Source organism: Pocillopora damicornis, chromosome 14, assembly GCF_964200805.1.
Source record: "Pocillopora damicornis chromosome 14, jaPocDami1.2, whole genome shotgun sequence".
NCBI classification, from domain to species: Eukaryota; Metazoa; Cnidaria; class Anthozoa; order Scleractinia; family Pocilloporidae; genus Pocillopora; species Pocillopora damicornis.
The window spans coordinates 5,564,395-5,585,064 of NC_142683.1; the positions used below are offsets into that span (position 1 = coordinate 5,564,395).

The following is a 20,670-nucleotide window of genomic DNA, read 5'->3' on the forward strand; positions in this document are numbered from 1 at the left end:
CAAAAGTAAACGAGGCGCAATAAAAGCTCTTTTCAAAGAGGTCTAGAAGCTTAGACAGTATCCCTCCCACTGGAGCATGACTTGAGTAGCACCTCATAAGAGCAGTGTTCCAAGGAGGCTATGTATGAGGCCAAACCCTCCTTTGTCAGCCAGTGCTTCCAAGCCCATCAGCCTGGGGGTGGCGACAGCTCAACAACTAATGGTCACCATTCTGGACAGCTCAACCGCAAGCAAAGGAATCTTGTCACGAACTCATTCAATGTGGATGCAGAGCCTCATGTAGAGGATCATGCAAGTGCTCAAAGGCTAATTTGGCGTGCACTGGTTCGTGCAACTGTGGCGGCAACTTCTAACAGCCATAAATATTTACAACGGTGTTACTAACGACCAGAGTAGATCGACTAAGAATTATGCATTACATCAATCATATGTTGAATTTTGGTTAGACAGGAGAACATTTTAGGATTTCACCTAAAGCGCTGTTCAGGGAAGTGTTACAAGAAATACCTTGAGCGCGTTTTCGTTGCAAGAAATACCTTGAGCGCGTTTACGACGACATTCGGGGACCTTAGAGTATCCAAGAAAGAACCAGTAGTGTTCGTCTATAGTGGAAAAGATGAAATGTTCAAGATATTTTTCTAGTTGAAATTTTTCTACGAATATACGCTCTTTTGTCAAAGCTGCGCTTTTGTATCACTCGCTAGATTAGCGCAGGATAGGTCACGCAATCCTCGTGTTGGTATACAGTTACATAAGTTACGAAACTTATGTAATGGTAGCTATTATTACAGAATGCTAAATGTGCCAAATGATGCTTATGTACGTGGTTACTAGAGCCGTGAAAGCAGCCAGTCGTGAAGACTTTAAAAGTAATAGTTTTGTACAACAGTCCAAGAGATGGCTGAATAAATAAATGATAAAATAATGATTCATCTCTCGATTCTTCAACGTTGTGTGCTTATGGTTAAAATCGGTTTGTGACAGTCAGAGTCGGTAAAAGTCTCCTGTACTAACTCTGTGACTCGCTCATTTTGAAATTTGATATTATCTCGTCAAGGACGTCTTACGACGTCTTGCGTCAGCTCCATTCTTACGATTCGAGAAATACGCAGCTTTGCCTAGGGCCTGGTAATTTAGTGTTAAAGGGCATGTAAACCCAAAAATACATGTTTTTCTTATACTATGTAAAAAGTGGCGTAGAAAACGAATTTGAAATTAGTTTTGTCCAATTCGACTTATTTTAGGAGAAAATCGGCATTTTCAACTGAAATTCCATTTCCGGTAAAAACAATAGCGAGAAGTCGTGACGTAAGCGGTGGAACCAAAATATTGCGCAACACATATTCCCCAGTAGAACTGGTGTGGGAGTTCGTGTAAGTAGCGGTAGTTCGGAAGATGTTTTTTCAGACGATAGCGACTCGAATGCCTTAAGCTTAGTACATGACAGCGCTGGGGATAATCCAGAATCTTCAGGAGAGTCTGGGCCACGTCCTTAACAATATGACCCGCGTAGGGTTCAACGAAGCGATCCGCACGAAGACAGTACAGAACATGTCGACAGCGATGCGACCGTCTCGGAAACTCAGACTGGTATTTAATTTACTTTGTGATTTATTTGTATTTAACATGAAAATGCAATAAATCGAGGGTACAATCTAAAGGAATGCAACAGAATTTTTTTTAACTTGAGCTTCTGAAAGTGTTTTATACAAAATTATCAAAGGTGCGAGTGTGGCACTTGTCAACCAATGCCGACAACTCATGAAAACTCATGAAAACTCAAGTGTTTGTTGTACGGAAATCGGGCAATTGTGGCAAAATGACTTGAAACCCTGATAAGTTGTATCACTGAGCATCCAGGTTTTCAGTCAATTTGCCTCGATTTCTGGGTGCTGGAGACGGCCAAGTACGCGTACAGGCAGCAGCAAAGCACAGATAATCACACCGGAAACGACTAAGCTAAATATTTTCTGTTTTATCTGTTTTGTTACATTCTGAGATCGATTTACTTGAGTTGTTTCTGCCATTGATTTAATAATACAGTACTAGAGCTAGTTGTTTTTCGCTTCTTTCCTGGCAGGAAATTTCGCTAAATTGCCTACAGATAGCTTGTTCGTTGGTGTTGGGGATATCTCGGCAAACACTTTAGGGTCGCTGTGCTATCTTGTGCGGTAAACAATATCCTTCATCTCAGAAGCATTTCCATCGATAAACAAGTTGTATCATGTACATTTCCTTGTGTGGCCTTCATAATTATCCAACCCTGTTTGTGTTTGCTTCGATTTGAAATATTGAAAAGATAGTTTTGCAAGCTGAAATCAGGATCTTTTAAGTTGTACTCAAAATGATGAATGTTGTCCTACTGACCTTTGAATGTATTTTCACTGCTGTGAAAACCGTGACACAAATTCTTCTGCTGTTTCTCTGCAGGGTTTCTCAAAGGAAGCACCAAGTGGGGCTGGCTTGGATTTTCTTATAGAACATAAGGGTTGATTATGGGATCCTGTATAGAATTCTTTGTATCGAACCGACAAAATTCCAGATCACGTTATTACACACTGATATCAACGAATTCTCTTTCTTTGATACGTGTTTCGAATTCAGGCAAAGGTTCAGACATGTCAGTGTCTTTTACGGGGTCAGCGCTGGCTCCCGAACAACTGGCTTCCCCATAATATTTCATTAGATAAGAAAAAAGATGTTTTTAGAGAACCAATAAAGCTATTGTTGTTTAATTAACGAAACGTTTTCATTTAAATCGATTTTGTACTTTCTCTGTTGACCTCTAACTTTTGAAGAGCTCAACTTCTTTCTCAGTTCGGTCGGCCACTTCCGAATTCTCGTCGTCTGCCGACTGTATGGGTCGTTTTTATACTTCCAAATAATTTGCTTCTGGTGAGGCCTGAATCGTCGGTACAGCACCAGGAAGAAAAATGACTGCTACAAACAACAGAACGTTCGAACGGCTCGACGAAATTGGCTATTTTCACTTGAACAAATTTCACAAATTGTCGCTTCAAATTTACGTCATTTGGAAATATTTGCATTGTATGCCCAGTTTTGTTTGAATCAGTACAAAACTGGACGACACAACGCTTCACCATTACGAAAAAAATTGCATGTATTGAAGCAAACTGTAAGTAAAAAAATCATGACGAGATCAGCAAACAACGGCTGTAGAAAAGACTCCTTCATGCCTCACGCGATTATAAAACGAGACTTTGGAGGGTCCACCCGTGACGTCACAGGAAAGATGGCGCCATTCAAGATGGCGAATGTTTCGAATTTGGAAGAGCTTTTACAAAGTGAAAATGGACTTTTGAGAATAAACGAATGGTACCTTTGGTGTACTTGATATATTTACTAAACATCTATGTGAAAAGAAAATGAACGTTTTTTGGGTTTACATGCCCTTTAACAACTGAGTTGAAAACGTAAATTAGCCACCGTAAAGAGTAAAAAAGCTGACGTTTCGAGCGTTAGCCCTTCGGTAGAGCGATTGGTTTTGTTGATTGGATTGATTGCATGATTGGATTTGCTGACTGAGAGCGGGAAATGCTAAAAGGATATTCATTTCCACTGATGACGTGGTAGTGGAGGTAAGGTAATTGCTGCGGCTGCACTTATATTATGTTACAGTTTATTAGATGGCGCTTGACTTTCTCCCGAGGTTAATACCTATGACTGCAAAGCTTCATTTCGTTTCCTTCTGCAAGCCTTTTGGATCTCATTAGGCTTCATACCTCACTTTCTGGTTGTCTTTCGGCTATACTGTGAGACGAACAACCGGTGCACTTTTGCGCTGGAAATTTCCTCTGATTTTACTCAAGATAAGTACACTTCCGGAGACACTAAAGATTTTCAGCCACAGCAAGGGTGCCTTCACAAATGCCAACTGCCTTCTATACAGCGCACCGATACTTCAATTGACGCCCAGTTATGGCTGGTGCGACAACTAATGGCACTTTACTGTGACTACTCTTCACAAATTACTCTAAATCGTTAGCTGCTGTTTGCATGATAGCATCGGGCTCATTCAGTAACGCCTCTGCATAAGTGACCATGTCTCTGAATGTGCTCATAGGAATCACATCGGGGAGAACATCGAATTCATCGGCTTCAACTGCGAGACCTTTTGGGCTTTGGATGTCACAACGCAAGGGTGTGGCCTCCTTCGCTTTCTCCCAGTAACTGTGCATGCTAGACGAGAGGGCAGTGACGCTACTGGTAATGAGAGGGCACAGCGCATCTGTGAAGAATCGCTTTAGAAGGGACTTTTTTTCAACTAGAAGCAAGTTTTGTGGTAGTTATAACTGAGGGAAAAGGCGGTGTAAGCATTTTCCAACCTTATGCTCCTAATAAAGCTTTGAAGAAGGACTCTGCTTTTCGGACTTCTTAATGCGGTCGTCAGGCCGCCATCTTTGTTACTGATCCCATAAACAATTTTTATCAATCTCAATCTTTGACATGTAGTGCAGCCATACAATAGGGTTTAGACCTAATCCGCTTAAGGCTTTTTCTCTTTTCTTTTTGATGCCTTTTCCATTTCATCCCATTACTTTTTGAAAAGAGCAGACCTCTGGTTAAATTCTACCTAGCTTTCGCAGTCTTACATGCAGCCATCTTCCCTCATCATTCGCCCACCTAAAATGTCGACCATTATGATCTTTCTCTGCTGAACAGGGAAGTTAAGTTCTGCCAATTTATTTTGGATATTTTCCAGAACGTACTCTAGCTCTAAAAGACGAATGGTATTGGTTGTTTCTTAAAGAATTCCTTTAAACTGAGCGCTTCGTCCTTCGTCTTAATCGGAACCAAGCTTGTGTATACCTCTTAGCTGGCTGTTGGATCTTTTGACAGCTTGCCAGAAATTATGTTCATTTATGTTCTTTAGCTTATAACCATATTAAACGCCACTACCCTTCTTTTTCTGTTTACGTTGCCATGACGGTTAGACAATTTAATCACTCACCAATATTAATTATGTCCTCTTTAGTTTTTTTCTTCAGTTCCTTTTTCTCTCTGTGACTCTTCGTCTCTAAAGGTCTCAATGGACTTATATCATAGACGTGAAATGACCATAAAAGGTAAAAGATTTCCGGTGACAGCAATTGAATGATCTTGATGCTAACCGTTAGCCGTTAATTGGCCAAAATTGTAACTGTTAGCCTCTTCTGACGGATTACGCACTTTCCTCCGGGAAAACAGGATCGGGAAAAGCCAGGTACTTACGCTCGCAAAAAAAATCCAAGAAAGTGGCTTTTACTTGGGGTAGGAAAGAACAGACACGTTATCACAGTGGAATGTGCTGCACATAAAGTTAATCACCTTAGAGTAACCTTGAAACATGAAAATGTGTGATGTGAGATTAGTTTACTCGCATGTATCTTAACTTTGTAGTTTGGAAGTTTGGAAGTGTGGAAATCTGGAAATATACAAATGAGTCTTTACCTTACTCACATTTATCTTAACTTGGTAGTGTGGAAGTGCGGTAGTTTGGAAATCTGTTAATATGCAAATGAGTCTCTCCTTACTCTCGGTAGAGTGTGGAAGTGTGGAAATCTGGAAATATGCAAGTTAGTCAATCGTCCGCCATCTTGATCTTCGAACTTCACGTGAACATACGGCGTGGAAAGCATAAAAACTGATTTAAACACCCCGTTTAGTGATCAATCAAGTTCTCATTGCTATATTTTGAACAACCGAACCTCAATTTACGGGTAATTTTAAGTTATGTACCCTGAAGTTGAACAGATTGTTATTCAGCAACGGTAAGAGATCAGCCGCGACGATAATTTTACCTTTCACAGATGTTTTTGGAGCAAGATAAAGGCGAGAAAGCTCTATTTTCAAGGGTTTTTTTCGCTTTTAACAGAGGCATTTATAAGAACTATGCTTTAAGAGCCCAGCGAATACAATCTAAATGAATAAGTAAGTCTTGATCGATGCATGTGGCTACCAGTTGTGTTGCATCTGAATAAACAATCATGCGTAAAACGGCAGTGCCTTACAATTCGTGGCTCGTTTCAATTTCTTGTAGTGACATATATATCAACACCTTAGTAAATTACGCCCTATGAATCTGAACTTATGCTTCTTTTCTTCAACATGTAACTCTTCTCTTTCCTCATTTTTGTGGCCAAATTGTTTACTGATCTTGTAAACAGGAGTTGGTGTGTGAATGTTGCCATCATTAGTCATACTGGCGAGCTACACACGCAATCTTTTAACGAGAGTGCTATATTTACTTCACAAAGATAACTTAAATGGTACACAAAAATTAGTATACTTTTAGCCCATTTACACCAATTTTAAAAGCTTAAAAATCTTTTAAAGTTGTTTTGTTGAAAACGGTTTAATTTTTTTTCTCCGTAGAAACTACTTGACCTAAAATTTTCTTTACTTAAAATGAAGCACATTGGAAATGCAGGTTAGCAAGTACTTGAATCACGTGGAAAAATCAAGTTTTTTCAGTTCTCTGTTTACGATTTTCATCCTGTAAAAACCAGTTTAACAAAACATGTTTTGCTGTGTTTCAATCCCACTCACTTATCACCTCTTCATTCGACTGGGTTTTCCACTAATGCGTGACTCTCTTTTAGTAGAATGCCACTTTCTAATATTCAGGCAGCAACTAGCAATTTACATCGCTGGGAATTGATTAGGAAGTAATGATTTACCAAGCTGCTTAGAAAAATTGTTTCAAATTTTTTTTGTGAATGATACAGATTTATTTGCAACACAAGAGACCATTAAACGCTACAGCAGGTTATGAAGTCTGAACCAAACACAAGTAACAAATGTTGTAATATCAACAAGTTATCTATACACATGAGTAAAACACGTTTCATTCAGGCATATTGTTTTTTTTTAAATATCATTGCCTGAATAAATTTATATCACGATTTTTCTTTCTTTTGAAGTGACTCCTTTTATGGAAGAGATGATTCTTAGCCATGTCTCTCTCATTATTTCTGTTGAGAGTTGAACAAATTCAATGCAACCTGACTCATATAGAACTCCCGAAACAAAGTTCCTTGATGAAACGTGGATTGAATAAATCCAGAGACCCTCTTTCATGGAATGACTGATACTGGGTATGACAAAAAATAGTCTGAACAATTATGGATTGAAGCTCCTTGCTTGTCAGCTTCTTTTTAAGACTATGACAAATGCAGTAAGAAGTAAGGCAGATAATGACATTTTGTCTAGTAATACCACATATTTGATGAAAACATTCAATTCTTTATGTGATCTGATAAATTCCTGTTCTATGCCACAACCTGTAAATGTGAAGACTATGGAACAAGTAGAAAGCAAGTTAAGACTTAATTCACTAAGAGACTTTGCTTCAGGAAGTCTATATGCAAGTCAGGTTGCGTTTAATTTGTCCAACTCTCAACAAAAGTAGTAAGGGAGACATGGCTGAGAATCATCTCTTCCATAATCAATTGAGTCACTTCAAAAGAATGAAATATAAATTATTTAGCCAATGATGTTTATAAAAATAAATATGCCTGAATGAAACGTGTTTTATTCATGCACGCTTCCAAAAGACTCATTTGCATATATGCAGATTTCAACACTTCCACACTTCCACGCTGCCAAGTTAAGATAAATGTAAGGTAAAGACTTATTTGCATATTTGCATATTTCCACACTTCCACACAACAAGTCAAGAGACACTTTTTCACACTTCAAGGTTACTCTAAGATGATTAATTTTATGTGCAGCACATTCCATTGTGATGAAGTGTTCTGTGCTCTTCTACCCCAAGTAAAAGCCAAGAAAGGGGGTGACTCCACTCCCTAAAACGCATGTAAAAAAATGGAAAATTTTAATTGAAAGATTACACTTAATTTTATTTGATTGGTTCCGCATAAGTGACCGCTCAATACAGGTGGAGGAAAATCCACACAAGCCTTTAGATTTCAGTAACGGGTGACCACGACCGCTTAGCTGAGGTAAATTTTACAGGACCTAATCAATCCTAGTAGCCCCTGCGCTTTATGGGTGGAACTCCACCCATCATTTCCGTCAGTCTCGAAGAGTATTGTGTTACTTCCAGTTCTTTTCAAATTTGCTGTGAATGACGTCTAAATGTCAAGCGAATCATGCAGCGAGCAAAAATTTCGGGACTTTCAAAAGCCGACCGCTTAATACTAGGTGACCGCTTTATACGATGCGCCTAATAATCGGTCCAACTATAAAAGTCTTTTCACTTACTATCTTCCCTAACTGCAGCTAAACCAAAATGTCAATCAAAAATTGGAAACTTGCACCACGTTTCCTGAATACTCCATACACGGGATCTTCCACGTTTAAGTTAAAGTGTTCTAGAGATGTAAAGTTTTCTAGTTGAAAAGGGGCCTATTTCTATTGTTTAAAGTTCTTAAGACTGAAACACATTTTCACATAGGAAGAAAGTGGACCATGCTTCGTCAAATTCCACATGAGGCAAACTTTCTTTGAGCAGTTTTCTCCCTCGATTTGACAAACTTTTTTTTGGGGTGAAAGAGATAAAAAACTCGCCTTCAATAACATTGAACGCATGCTGTAGTTGATGAGTAACTTGAGCTTCGTATAGGCTTGGATCACTCGTATAAATAGTGACAGTCCAATCAGTGCATCCTAAGGACCTTAAAAGAACTTAGGGGAGAAACAACTGCATCGAGAGAACGGCTTGGAGCAGGTAAACGGCAGTACAAAATTTGTTTGTTTTGTTTTGTTGTTGTTGTTTTTTCCATAAAAGTGGTCGAGAGGGTGGCAAGAGTATTTTAAACCAATTGCTGAATGAATTAAAGAAAAGGCATTGCAATCCCGTGTTGCCTTCGACGCTCAGTGGAAAACTGCACCGAGCGATCTAAAGATATTAGTTGAAGTTGAGCCTTAAAAATGATTTATTTTCAGTTTTAAACAACAATTGATTTGGCTTCGTCTAGAACGTCAACGTCACCAGTTTTATTTCGATTTCATCTTCGGTTATACTATAACACTACAGGCCGGAGTTGCTCTTAGGATAACTGGATAAAGCTATCCAGTGGAAAGGGCAGTGCGATTTGTTGACACAATTATTAATCAGTTACGAATATATGAAAGTCATATATTAACACAATTATTAATCTGTTGGTTAGTGTTATCTACCCGGTGAACAACTGGGCCCAATATATAAAGACTGAATGAAGAGACTAGCTTAATAAGTTATAAATTTAGCAGACATTTTCGTCTTGCTTAATTACTTCAAATCACATACAACTTGCTTTCAAATAAGGGCTATTCATACCGTTTATGCTCCTTGGGATTGAATCACATTTTCACAGAGGAAGAAAGTGGACCATGCTTTGTCAAATTCTACTTGAGGCAAACATTCTCCGAGAAGTCTTCTCCCTCGATTTGACAAACTTTTGTCTTGGGTGAAAGAAATAAAGAACTCGCCTTCAATAACATTGAACGCATGCTGTAGTTGATGAATAACTTGAGCTTCGTATAGGCTTGGATCACTCGTATAAATAGTGACAGTCCAATCAATGCATCCTACCCTTGGTGTCAGAGCGCCAAAACTGACAGATCTGTGAATACCATCTTCGCCACATTTGTCGACAGCGAAATAAAAATCTTGACCGATTTCATGTTGGAAATGATCGATGTTTGATCGCGAAGCCTCCATGGGAATCCAGTCAAGCACAATGGAGTTATCGGGGAACAATTTCTGCGCAACAGGGCTTGAAAAGATTGTGTCACAGAGGTACTCTTTCGTACAAGGCTCTATCAGATCTGAGAAATTAACTTTAAGAGAATTTAGCGCCAAAAGACTCCTATTTACAGCAGATGTCCTAATAATTGTCATCTGTGTAATTTCTCTTGCGGGGAAGGACACGCTGTGGATGCGAATATCTCTCGCTGTACATTCGGGTATTGTGTTCGCACGAATTCGCTCATTGCTTCTGATAGCCGTTTGTAAACACCCTGACCACGAAACTCCAGTAATGTCCTGGCGGCCTGTCGAACTGCTGTTCTTCCATCGTTAACAACCGAGCACTGAACCAGTCCAACAACAGTTAGTTATGTTTACGTTTCAAGCTATTTTTAGTTTGTGAATTAATTCCAATTGGCTAGATTTCTTAATCATCAAAGAAATGTTTATTTTTTGGTGAATATTTTTGTCCGACATACTTTTTCTATGTCGAAAAGCAGCATCAAAACAAAGACAGTTTTAACAATGACCGATATGACAGAACCTAATGAGCCTCTCGCTTTTAAAAGACAAAGGATGTTTATAAAGTTACTGTCAATATTTCCTTGTGTATTTGTGTTGTTCTATCGTGAGACGAACTCAAAGTCCGGCAAAATTTACTTGCTAGCGACTTTGAAATATACATGGTTTGCCTACTTGTCGCCACCGTTTATTGGCATATCGAGGCATAAATCACTACAATTTGCAAAAAAATCTAACGTAACACTCTTTCCTTGTTTGTTTATGATTTTATAAGACCAATAAGCTATTTTGGTTATTATGTTACGCTTGGGTTTTACGTTGTGTTTTCCCCTATCCCATTTATATCATGAGCTAGTCACGCAATAATTGATGCCAACACAAATGAATATTTACCCTGTATGAAGATTTTTGTTTATGTTGAATTGACAATATTACAATATGTTACTTTTGCGGTCACTAATTGTTGTTTCAGTAGCAGCATGTGTCAAAGTTTTTACCACATTGGTAGCCGATTTCTCCGGTTATTGACAGGTTGCTGATCTATGAAGACAATCGACGCGGAACCGAGGGAAGCAAGCTCAGGATATTTGAAATTGATTTATTAATTATATGATATCAAACTCCAAGTAAAAGTGTTTATTCTTTTCATCCAAAATTTTTCTCCCCAGATATTACATTGGGATGTAAATTGGGATACAAAACAAAACCATACGGCACAGCGTACGGCACAAGCTATTAGCGGTCTTCTCTTATGTGCGGACCTTTGTGAGAACAGTGTAACATAGAACTGGATCGTCGTGAACTAAATTTAAGCGATTATTTCTTCACTTCAGAAGCCTAAAACCTTCATTTCTCTCTCAGCTTCCAGACATGGAGAGTTTATATTCTGATTTTGGAAAAAATTCAGCTCTGTAGCGATGTTAAATGGGTGATTCACTGCGAAATGTGGCCAATTCCGACATTTGTTTTGATACCACGATTCACGATGGATGCCGCCTACTTTTCGAAGGCAATACCCAGCTATTTGTTGAGGTTATCATGGATTTCACCAATTTGGTTATTAGAAAAATTCTGAAGTGGGCCATGAAGCTGGGCTGCAAAGCGGGTAAGCTGTATTTATGACGAAATCTGCTCCAGTAATTCGATTTTGGTGTAGGCGAAAAAATCGCAAGTGCTCGTACATGTGCTGATTTAAACAGTCATAACTTTTGAAAAATAGAAAACGTACGGGGGTTTTTGCATGTTTTTGCCTATAAAGGTCTATACTTAACGGTTTAAGATAGAGTTGATAGAAAAAAAGATAGAGATAGAGAGAAGACACGAAACCGAAAAAGGAAATGCGAAGGCAGACTTTAAAAATTGTTGAAAAAAAATAGGCATAACTGACCAAGTGTGCAGTCAAGATGGTTGTATATTGGACGAGTTCTTTAAGTTTTTGTTACGTTTTAATGGACCGAGACGAATTTGAGGTCCTTAAAAACGCAGTGAAAGACCAAGGTTAACATCATGCCTTTTTGACCGTACAAGCTTGGTCAATAAAGAATTTTGTACCAGGTTTCGCTTTTATAATAAATGTTTATCAAGAGATTATCATTTTACATTTTTGCTTACACGAAGTGGCTATGTACGGATAAATTGTTGAATGCAAAACAGTTTCTTTCTTTCTGAAGGAACACTCGTCAACCATAGGACAAAATAACTCAGCTGAGGATCATCGAAATCTTTGAAGCCTATTTTAGTTAGAGAAGCTTGAGGGTTCACTCCAGCTATTAGATAATTAGAATACCAATGAAAGACAACATGCACCTGTTCTGATACTTATATTTACATGTCAGTACAGTTTAAGTTTGGAATAAGTTAGCTTTCTTAATTCAGTGCCCTCGTTCTTTCTCGGGCTGTGTACTTGATATTCTTCATAGTCATCTATCTTTCTTGCTGGGCGAATATTCATTCAGGTACCCAAGGAATATTCTCGTGATTGAATTTACTTTTTTTGAAGGCTTTTAGGTAATTTTTCTTCTTGAGGCTTCACTTTGTGAAAGCAACGAAGGGACACATACCTGGCTATTTAGGAAATATCTACGTTCAATAAATTTCGATCATTCATTAAGATACATATTTTAATGGTTGTAATTCTCAATATAATTTGTTTACTAATTAGAATCACGACCCCACACTCGTTTAGTTTTATTATTATCGAGTTTGAATAAAGATTCTATATATCTTTCTGACCCATTTTTTGGGTAGGACTGGATCACTAAGGAAAAAAAGGAGTAGGAAAAAAGGACTCTTCCGTGACTCGGATTTTCAGTTGGATAATATCACATTCTTCCAAACTTGTAACCTGACTGCAGTTTTTAAGAGGCTGTCTCTCTTATTTCCACCCGGTCAATTTCGCGTCAAAAATAATTTTGCCTGAAACTCTGTCAACAGAAGGACTTAACCTAGGAAAGAACTAAATAAGATTAGGTTTGATTCGAAATAATGTTCTGACTGCATTAGGGGCCATAATTATTTCCCAGTCCGTCAGGGCCGTCGCAACGTCTTGAAAATTGAAAAATCGGCATGTTTTGTAACATTGTAAAATATTTGATTCGCATAGTTAAGCCACAGAATTTATATCAGATTGCTTAAAAACCTTTCTAGTTTGCCAAGAAAGTTAAAATTTGCCCCCTCAATGTATTTGAAAAGGCGAATTTTAGCACATTCTGACCACTAGAAATCGCCATCGGCCGATGGCCGTAAATAACCTTGATTTAGACGTTAAGTTTTGGGATTTGGGACCTGGTTGACGACTCTATCCTACACAGCCGTTAAGTTTAGACCTTTATAGGAAAAAATTTGCAAAAACCCCTGTACGTTTTCGATTTTTTAAAAGTTATGACCGTTTGAGTCAGCACATGTGCGAGCATTCGCGATTTTTTCGCCTGCACCAAAATCGAACCACTGGAGCAGATTTCGTCATAAATACAGCTTACCTTCGGCGCATCTTGGGTTTCAGAAATTCCTCGCTCCCCAAACTGGTGAACTCATCGGCAGAAATATTGGACAAGATGGCGGCCGCGCTTGCGCATTTCGTCCATAATGGCGTCCAAATAATATAAGAAACTGTATGGAAATTTGTAAAAATTTCTAAAATATAACAATCAGGAGCTCATGGTCCCATCTGCTCTCGATCGAGACATATTCAGTACTGATTCTGCTATTCATCAAACCTCACAGGGACTCGATAAATAAAAACCACTCACTTCCCGAGCCAGTTCTTTTGTCATTGATCATTGACCTAAGTCGCCATACAGTTCTTCAAAATCCGTCGTTCTCCATCCCAAACACTCGCCTATTACAGGAAAGTGCATCAATGAAGTCACTGAACTGCTCTCGATCGAATTGACTGCTACAGAGTTCAAAGCGTCCAAATATCCTGTAAAATTGCCATTTCCTCCCATCAAAAAACTTCCCAGCGCGCCAGAATATCCTTTATTTTCCATGTTGAGTAAGTGACGAGACGCCATGTTGAAAACTATGACTGAAATAGTTAAATACGAGCAACGCTGATCTTCGAATCTTCGGCCATATTTGTTTATGTTCTTGCAGGGAAATAAATTAGTTCTCAGGTCCTCTTCAGAATAAAAATATGCCAGGCATTGAATGCAAATTCAGTAGTCTTAGCGCGAAAATTAAATTAAAGCAAATCAAAATTCTGACATCATGTCATCGCTCTGCCTCGAAAAATCCCAAAGATTTACTTGCAGGTCTTCTTTTCTTTTTCTTTTCATCAAATAGAAGATCTGCGGTGCTCAAATTGTATAAGTTATGGTACGAAACACTCTTCTTTGCAGATAAAGCCGTGATCGCCGCCATATTGAATTCTCTTGATATTCTATTGTTCCGGAGTGTAATACGATATACCGCTGATAATTGTTAGCGGGCTCGAAACGTCCTTGATTTCTGGCGATGTTATGATAACTCCAGCAAATAACTCCAAACTTCAGTGGTCGGCATCTATCGATACTCTTCTTTGACTCGTTGTTGCGAACTAAACTCGAAAACTAAAGCCATGTTTCGCGCTTAATGTCCTGTTGAAACTTTGGATTGCAGCTGCCTTCTCTTCAAGAATCAGTCATAGAACTCCACTTGTAAGTCTATGTGTCGAAGTTTGGGGGCTAAAAATTTGGAATTTAAAGCTGAACGATTGCACTATCGCGCACAACAGAGGTCCTCATTAACCATTGCGGGTGAACCCGCCGACCCTTTATTTTTTCTGGAAGGCCTGCAAGTGTAGTATGGCATGCAAGTGCTTTTTGGAAACCAGAGAGGCTTCAGTCTGTAGCGAGTCTTCCGCGAGGTTGATAAAGCTTTCAGAATGTAGAGGTGATATCAATGATCATCTACAAGCATTTCACTTAGGTCAGCTTAGAGGAACGGTAAAAGAATATGAGCTTATCGTTAGCAGGTCAGGGTTGCCACAACACCTTTCCCCTGATCAACTTAACGAACTTTGGATCTGCGAAAAGCATAGAGGAAACATGGGTGAAAACTGACGACCACGTTGCACTTGCCAGTACCTGCTGCACAACGGCCAGAAAAAGCAGCTAAACACTGGAAATGCAGTTCATCTCGATATGTCAAGGGAAATTATCACTATCTTTGCAGAACTCGTTCCAACAGGTTCCCGTGAGTATGATTTTTATGTAAATTCTAGCTTACCAACCAGGTATTGTCCTGAAATGTGGGGCAGGGTTTATATTAAGATATCTACACATATATTGGGGTGCGGTAAATGTCAGAATTCAGTATTTTGGAATTTGATTAACATTTGGGCCAAAGCCCGCACGCGAGTGAGTATAAAACAAAATAACTGTTGTGATTTCGTCCCAAGATACATACACATGGAGGCCATGTGGCAGCTAGTGCAATTTGATAAGTTAAATCACTCTTTGCCTTGTAACATTGCTCTGAAGCAAACTTGAAATCTACAACCTAAGTTTCCAACACCATAAAATTGGAACGTTAGTCAATTATGTATATAATCGGGAAACACAGCAACTGCACTGAAAATGCGTAATACATTGGGTTTTACTGCCCTACCTTATCTCTAGCATCTACATGTTTACAAAAGAATTTTTCTGTCATACACGCAAGGTGCGATACGAGATAAATAACCTTGGAGAGTAATTTGACACCAATGTTTACGCCGATGCAAGATATCATTCCTTCTGTTTTTGACATTTATACATTTACACAAAGCCCTTTTGTGTTATTGATATAAAAACGAGCAGGCATCCATTTTCGCTCTTTTATCCCTAAATAGAGTCAGGGTTTAACAACCTTCGCAACACATCCCCTATCAGAAATTTAAGAGAGTACCCCGGGGTATAGGATAGCAAGACCTTAAGAGGGCAGCAATGTATCGGTAAAGGGAAGTACATTCCATATGACGTAATTGATATCAAGCACCAAGGTTAAACGTCCCTTCAAACCATGGAATCTCAAGGGTTTTATGATCCTCGTGAAAAGCGTGTGGTCAAGCGTCGTTCAAAGGGCAGCAAGGAAACAGAGAGTACAACGCCATTGTTTGAATGCTCTGTGCTTGGATGTGTTGAAGTGTTCGAAACGTTTTCGCAGCAAGAGCTGCACCTGGAAGTTAGAAAGAAAACAGCCAGCAGGTTAAGCCAGCATGATGCAATCAAAAGGGACTGGGCCCCTAAGTTCTGATTGATAGATACCGCTGGTATCGAGTGTTCGAGCTGTTCGTTAGATTCCAGTACACCACTCACTTCTCCCTGGAATACTTCGCCCCACTCTTCTCTACGAACAGGATGGGCCGTGAGCAAACCAAGGGGCAGAGTTAGATTTTCAGAGAAGGTAAAAGAATACCTAACGGCACGGTTTACACTTGGAGGAAGAATTGGGCGAAAGGCCGACCCCGCCCAAGTTGCGGTGGACATGCGAAATGCGAAAGATGAATCAAATGCACGTTTGTTCACTTGAGAACAGTGGCTGACAAAGAGCCAAGTTCAGAGCTTTTTCTCCCGGCTAGCAGCAATGCGACGAAAAGATCAGGGTGTGATCGGGATATCGCTGGATGAGGAGGGGGATGTCCAATGCGTCCAGGAAAATTCCGAGAGACAAGATCTGGTAGACAAAGTTAACAAAGAGATCAAAGTCTCACATCCAATCTACTACGACGCGTATGACCTCTGTGAACGTTACCATAGAAACACACTTCAGAAATTCAATGTGGTTTTGTTGAGAGCCATATATAGTCATTTTGAGATCCCTGTAAAATTGAGAGACAAAAAACAGATCTTCATAGACAAACTGTTGGACGTGATTAGTGATTGAGGTAGATTCTCAGTAGACTTATGTAAACAATGTCTTAAAAGGTGGCTGAAAGTGTAGAATATGCTCTACAGGTACAAACTACCTTTAGTTCCGATATCAAGTTCTGACTCGATAATATAATAATATATTATAATATCTAGTAGTCAGTGAAATGTTTTGATGAAAACGATTAAAAATTTACCAAAAGCAACACTTATAACATCTGTTCATACGAAGCATGTGTCAAAGTTTTTATCACGTCGGTAACCGCTTTCTCCGTAAATCGATTCATTACACTGTAAAATGAAAAGAGCCAAATTGACCCCAAAAGCCAAATTGGCCCCAATTTCTCGAGGGCCAGTTTGGCCCATCAAGGTTCGTTTTGGACTATTTGAGCCAAAACGGGCGGGACAGGTACCATTTCGACCCCTCCAAAATCTGAATTGGCCCCTATGAATTCTACTTTGGAACTTTTTCTCAATTTGGCCCTTCCAAGAGCCAAGTAGGATTGACCAATTTGGCCCCAACGAGGTGCAATTTTAGAAAAAAAAAGAAAATATAAAAATAATTTTCTTTTTTCGACCATATTTCGTTCCCTATACTATTCCTTATAAAGTGTTCAAATTTTCAACGGTTCCTCTCGTAACTGAACACCGAGTCACACAACGAATTAATCGTTGGCTTTTTCTCGAGACGTGAGCGTGAGCTGCCTATGATGGCATTAGTCGAACCTAGACCACGTGCGTCGGAAACAATAATGAATTATAGCAGCGAATTCGTCACTGAAGAGGCTGTTTCTTGGCTACAGTCGCATGGAATGAGACTTAAGAAAGGAAACGTAGGCAAAAGAAATTTCTTAACGACGTATTTTACTGCAACTTTACATTCACAAACTTGACCGCTCCATTGATCTTTGTTCGTATCTTATCTTGCAGAAAAAGACGGTTGCGATGGCCAAGATCTCCTTGCCATCGCCCAAGATGCAGACGTACCAAGGCACTACATCCCTAATATAAAAGAGCGTCTAAAGCTCAAGAAATTGATTGCAATGAACGCTGAACCTAGAGATGACACGAGTTCTTCGTTGGTACAATAATTAATTTTCCCACCAGAGAATTTGACGCATGAATGGTTCGCCTCTTCTCCCGAGTCTTGTTGAGTCTCAGCGGTTTCGCAACTAAAGTCACGTGATCAAATTTTGGCGCCGAGAGATAGAGACGGTTACAGTTCGAATACTGCATTTGCACAAGATGGATTTAACTTATTTCAAGATTCTCTGATTTTAGGATCTCTCACTGTGAATTCTTAATCTTTTTCTTGAAAAGATGAACTGATATTTTTATGTCTATGTCTTTGTTTGCATCCACTTAAGCTGGTTTTTTGGCTCTCACTCTTTCAGCGTGCAGAATCAAGTCCTCCGAGTAAGACGGTTCAAACGTCGATTGATGATTCAGATAACATCAGCGATTATGAAAATTTAGAGGTGACATTGGCACCGGAAGAAAAGGGTAAATCGCCCAAGGGTCTCTGTTTTACGGACGAGGCGACAGAACTGAGCACTGTCTAAGTAAGTTCTTGTATATTAAACTTAGCAGGATGGTGAAGAGTACATTATCGATTACTTTCTTTCGATTATATCCTAAAGGAAAACACACAAGGTGCCAGTTGGTCAGTTAAAGATGACAAATCTCGGGGATTGCACCTAGAAAAATGGCGAGATTTGCTTTATTTTTATTGAAATATATTAGATATGTATTTACTTGCACCATGCATAAAACAAAGTAAACCCAATTTTTAAATCTGGTAAATTAAAAAATTAGTGAATTGATAGGATGTTATCAGACAGTTTAATTTTTTTGAAAACAAATATTTACCTACAGGTTCCTCCTGAATGGCTTTCAAAATTCCAACTACCATCGAGGGTAAGAAACTTTTCTTTGTTTTGTTTTTTAAGTCTACAAGCAATCCTTATTTATTCATGAATACTGAACTAAAACTGAAGTGCATAGAGGTATGATTTCTTTTCTTGATAAGTACATATACAGTTTGGTGAAAATACATCATTGATCATCACCATTATTGTGTTTTTACTTCTTATGCAGAGTTTGCTTACAAATATTTTGCAACTTTGTAGTTGCAAAAATTTACTGTTCTCCGACAACAAATTAATTTGCTCATTTGTTTGTTTTTTTGTACAGTTCTCTGCCTCAGTAGAGTTGGATACCCAGAAGGGATATCTCATCAGCAGCCTAAAGTACTCTGAGCAACAGTGGATTGCAAAAAAAAAAAAATATTGCAGAGTATCCTTGTATGGTTAGCAAGATACTAGACTAAGTTGACTTGGAAACTGAATGGATTGGTATGGTCTAAAAATCTATTGCTTCACCTCTTCTGCTTGCAATGAAGAGAGACAATTTTGTGGTGCTGAATCTCTTGCCTTAAACTAAAAAGTTGCAAAATAATCACTCTCACCTTTTAAGTTCATGACCTTTGTTCTTGTGTGTTTGTCATCACATGCATTTAATGAAGTTGTGACGGAGGTACAAGTCCAAAAAACTTCTACTTTGGTACTAAGATGAACAGCTAAAATTTCTGAGCCCATTTGCCAATGAAGTCCGGATACAAAGGTTCAAGTACTTTGGGGTTGTATTAATTTTGCCTTTTTGTTTAGTTTTTTGATTTTGCAATTTTTTAAAATATTCCTGTTGTCAAACCATTAGATAAATATTGGACATAGAATAGCTGATTTTTTTCAGATATTTTGGGAGTCATACATTAGTTTTTCAAGTCTTGAATGGGAGACAAATTACACACATTGAGCTAAACTTCCACTTCCATTTCTGGTGTTTTAGCTTATAGTTTTAGAAAAACAATATATATATATACCGTAGTTATTCGGTTATAGGGCGCACCGTTTTTTTTCAAGAAATTCCTAATTTCTACTAAAAATTACCGCCAAAGTTTGGGTGCGTCTTATAGGCGAATATTTTCCCGAAACAATTTTTTTATCACAGTTACTGGTACGATTTCAAGCAAATAAAAGGACACAGTGTTGGTCATTGACTTTTATAAATATGGTGGTTCTGAAAAGACGAGTGAAGTCAAATTTGCATAGATATGATACGTGCTCGGGAGCACGTGCTCAGTAATTTTTTTGTTTGTGCGCGTGGTCGTGTGTGCGACAATTCTGCTTTTGTCAATTAACGGTAAACTAAAATCAATACACGACTTTTTCGCTTTTTTGTAAGTTTATGAAAGAATTTACAATAAACTTGACCGATCTTTACTCCCCAAACAACGGTGCGCCTTATAACCAAGTATTTTAGCGATATTTTCAGTTTGAAAACATGCAATAATGAAGTTGCCGAATTGGGGGTGCGTCCTATAGCCGAGTGCGCCTTATAGCCGAATAACTACGGTATATGTAAATGCGGGAGTAGATTCTACCTTGGCATAAAGTGCTCAATGCTGTGGTAGTAGAGCTAAGTATACATAAGTTAAAGAATTAAAGAGGACACATCAATTCTCTGTGACTCTGAATTTCGCACCTAAGCGCTTGTCAGACAGAACTTTTCTGTCTGACAAGCGCTTAGGCACAAAACTCAGTCACAGAGAATTGATGCGTCCTCTTTAATTCTTTAACTTAAGTGTGTGTATACATATTCTTTTTTTTTTTCTGGCTACAGGCGCTTTTTGCACTTTGGCTTGATTTTAATGTGGTTGTAAAACTTGTTTTTATTGCATAGAGTAGCTGATGTTGATTCAGCAATCAGAGATTATGTCCAGCACAAATTTTAATTGTTGGAGATCTTCAATACATCAATCACCTGAATATAGTAACAGAGGGAAGTGTAATTTGTCACTTCTCACAAGAAAAGATTCTTGATGCTCTTATTGGGTTACTTGACTCATTTATATTTTCTTACAATCGGTCAAAGGCAATTTTGACTTTTTTTAGAGCAAGCATTGCTTGAAATTGGGCACAGGCAGACTCTTGTCACTGTTTCCTCTATTTTCAATGACTTGGCAAATGCCTGCGGTAGTACTTGCTGATAGTTTATATTTTGATAATATCTAAAGTAGCAATATGAGTGCATGTACTCTCACATCCACTGGAAGAATACTCTTTG

The 20,670-nt window shown here is 38.7% G+C and overlaps 1 long non-coding RNA gene and 1 pseudogene across 1 annotated transcript; one reads left to right on the forward strand and one right to left on the reverse strand.

Annotated features, from left to right (window-relative positions):
* The first annotated feature begins 1,328 nt into the window (after positions 1 to 1,328).
* LOC149034145 (uncharacterized) lies at positions 1,329 to 2,739 on the forward strand. Its single transcript, XR_016182840.1, has 2 exons — positions 1,329 to 1,590; positions 2,431 to 2,739. It is a non-coding gene; the product is annotated as an uncharacterized LOC149034145 (long non-coding RNA).
* Positions 2,740 to 9,150: 6,411 nt separating this feature from the next.
* Positions 9,151 to 10,059, reverse strand: LOC149034146 (uncharacterized; annotated as a pseudogene).
* Positions 10,060 to 20,670: the final 10,611 nt, after the last annotated feature.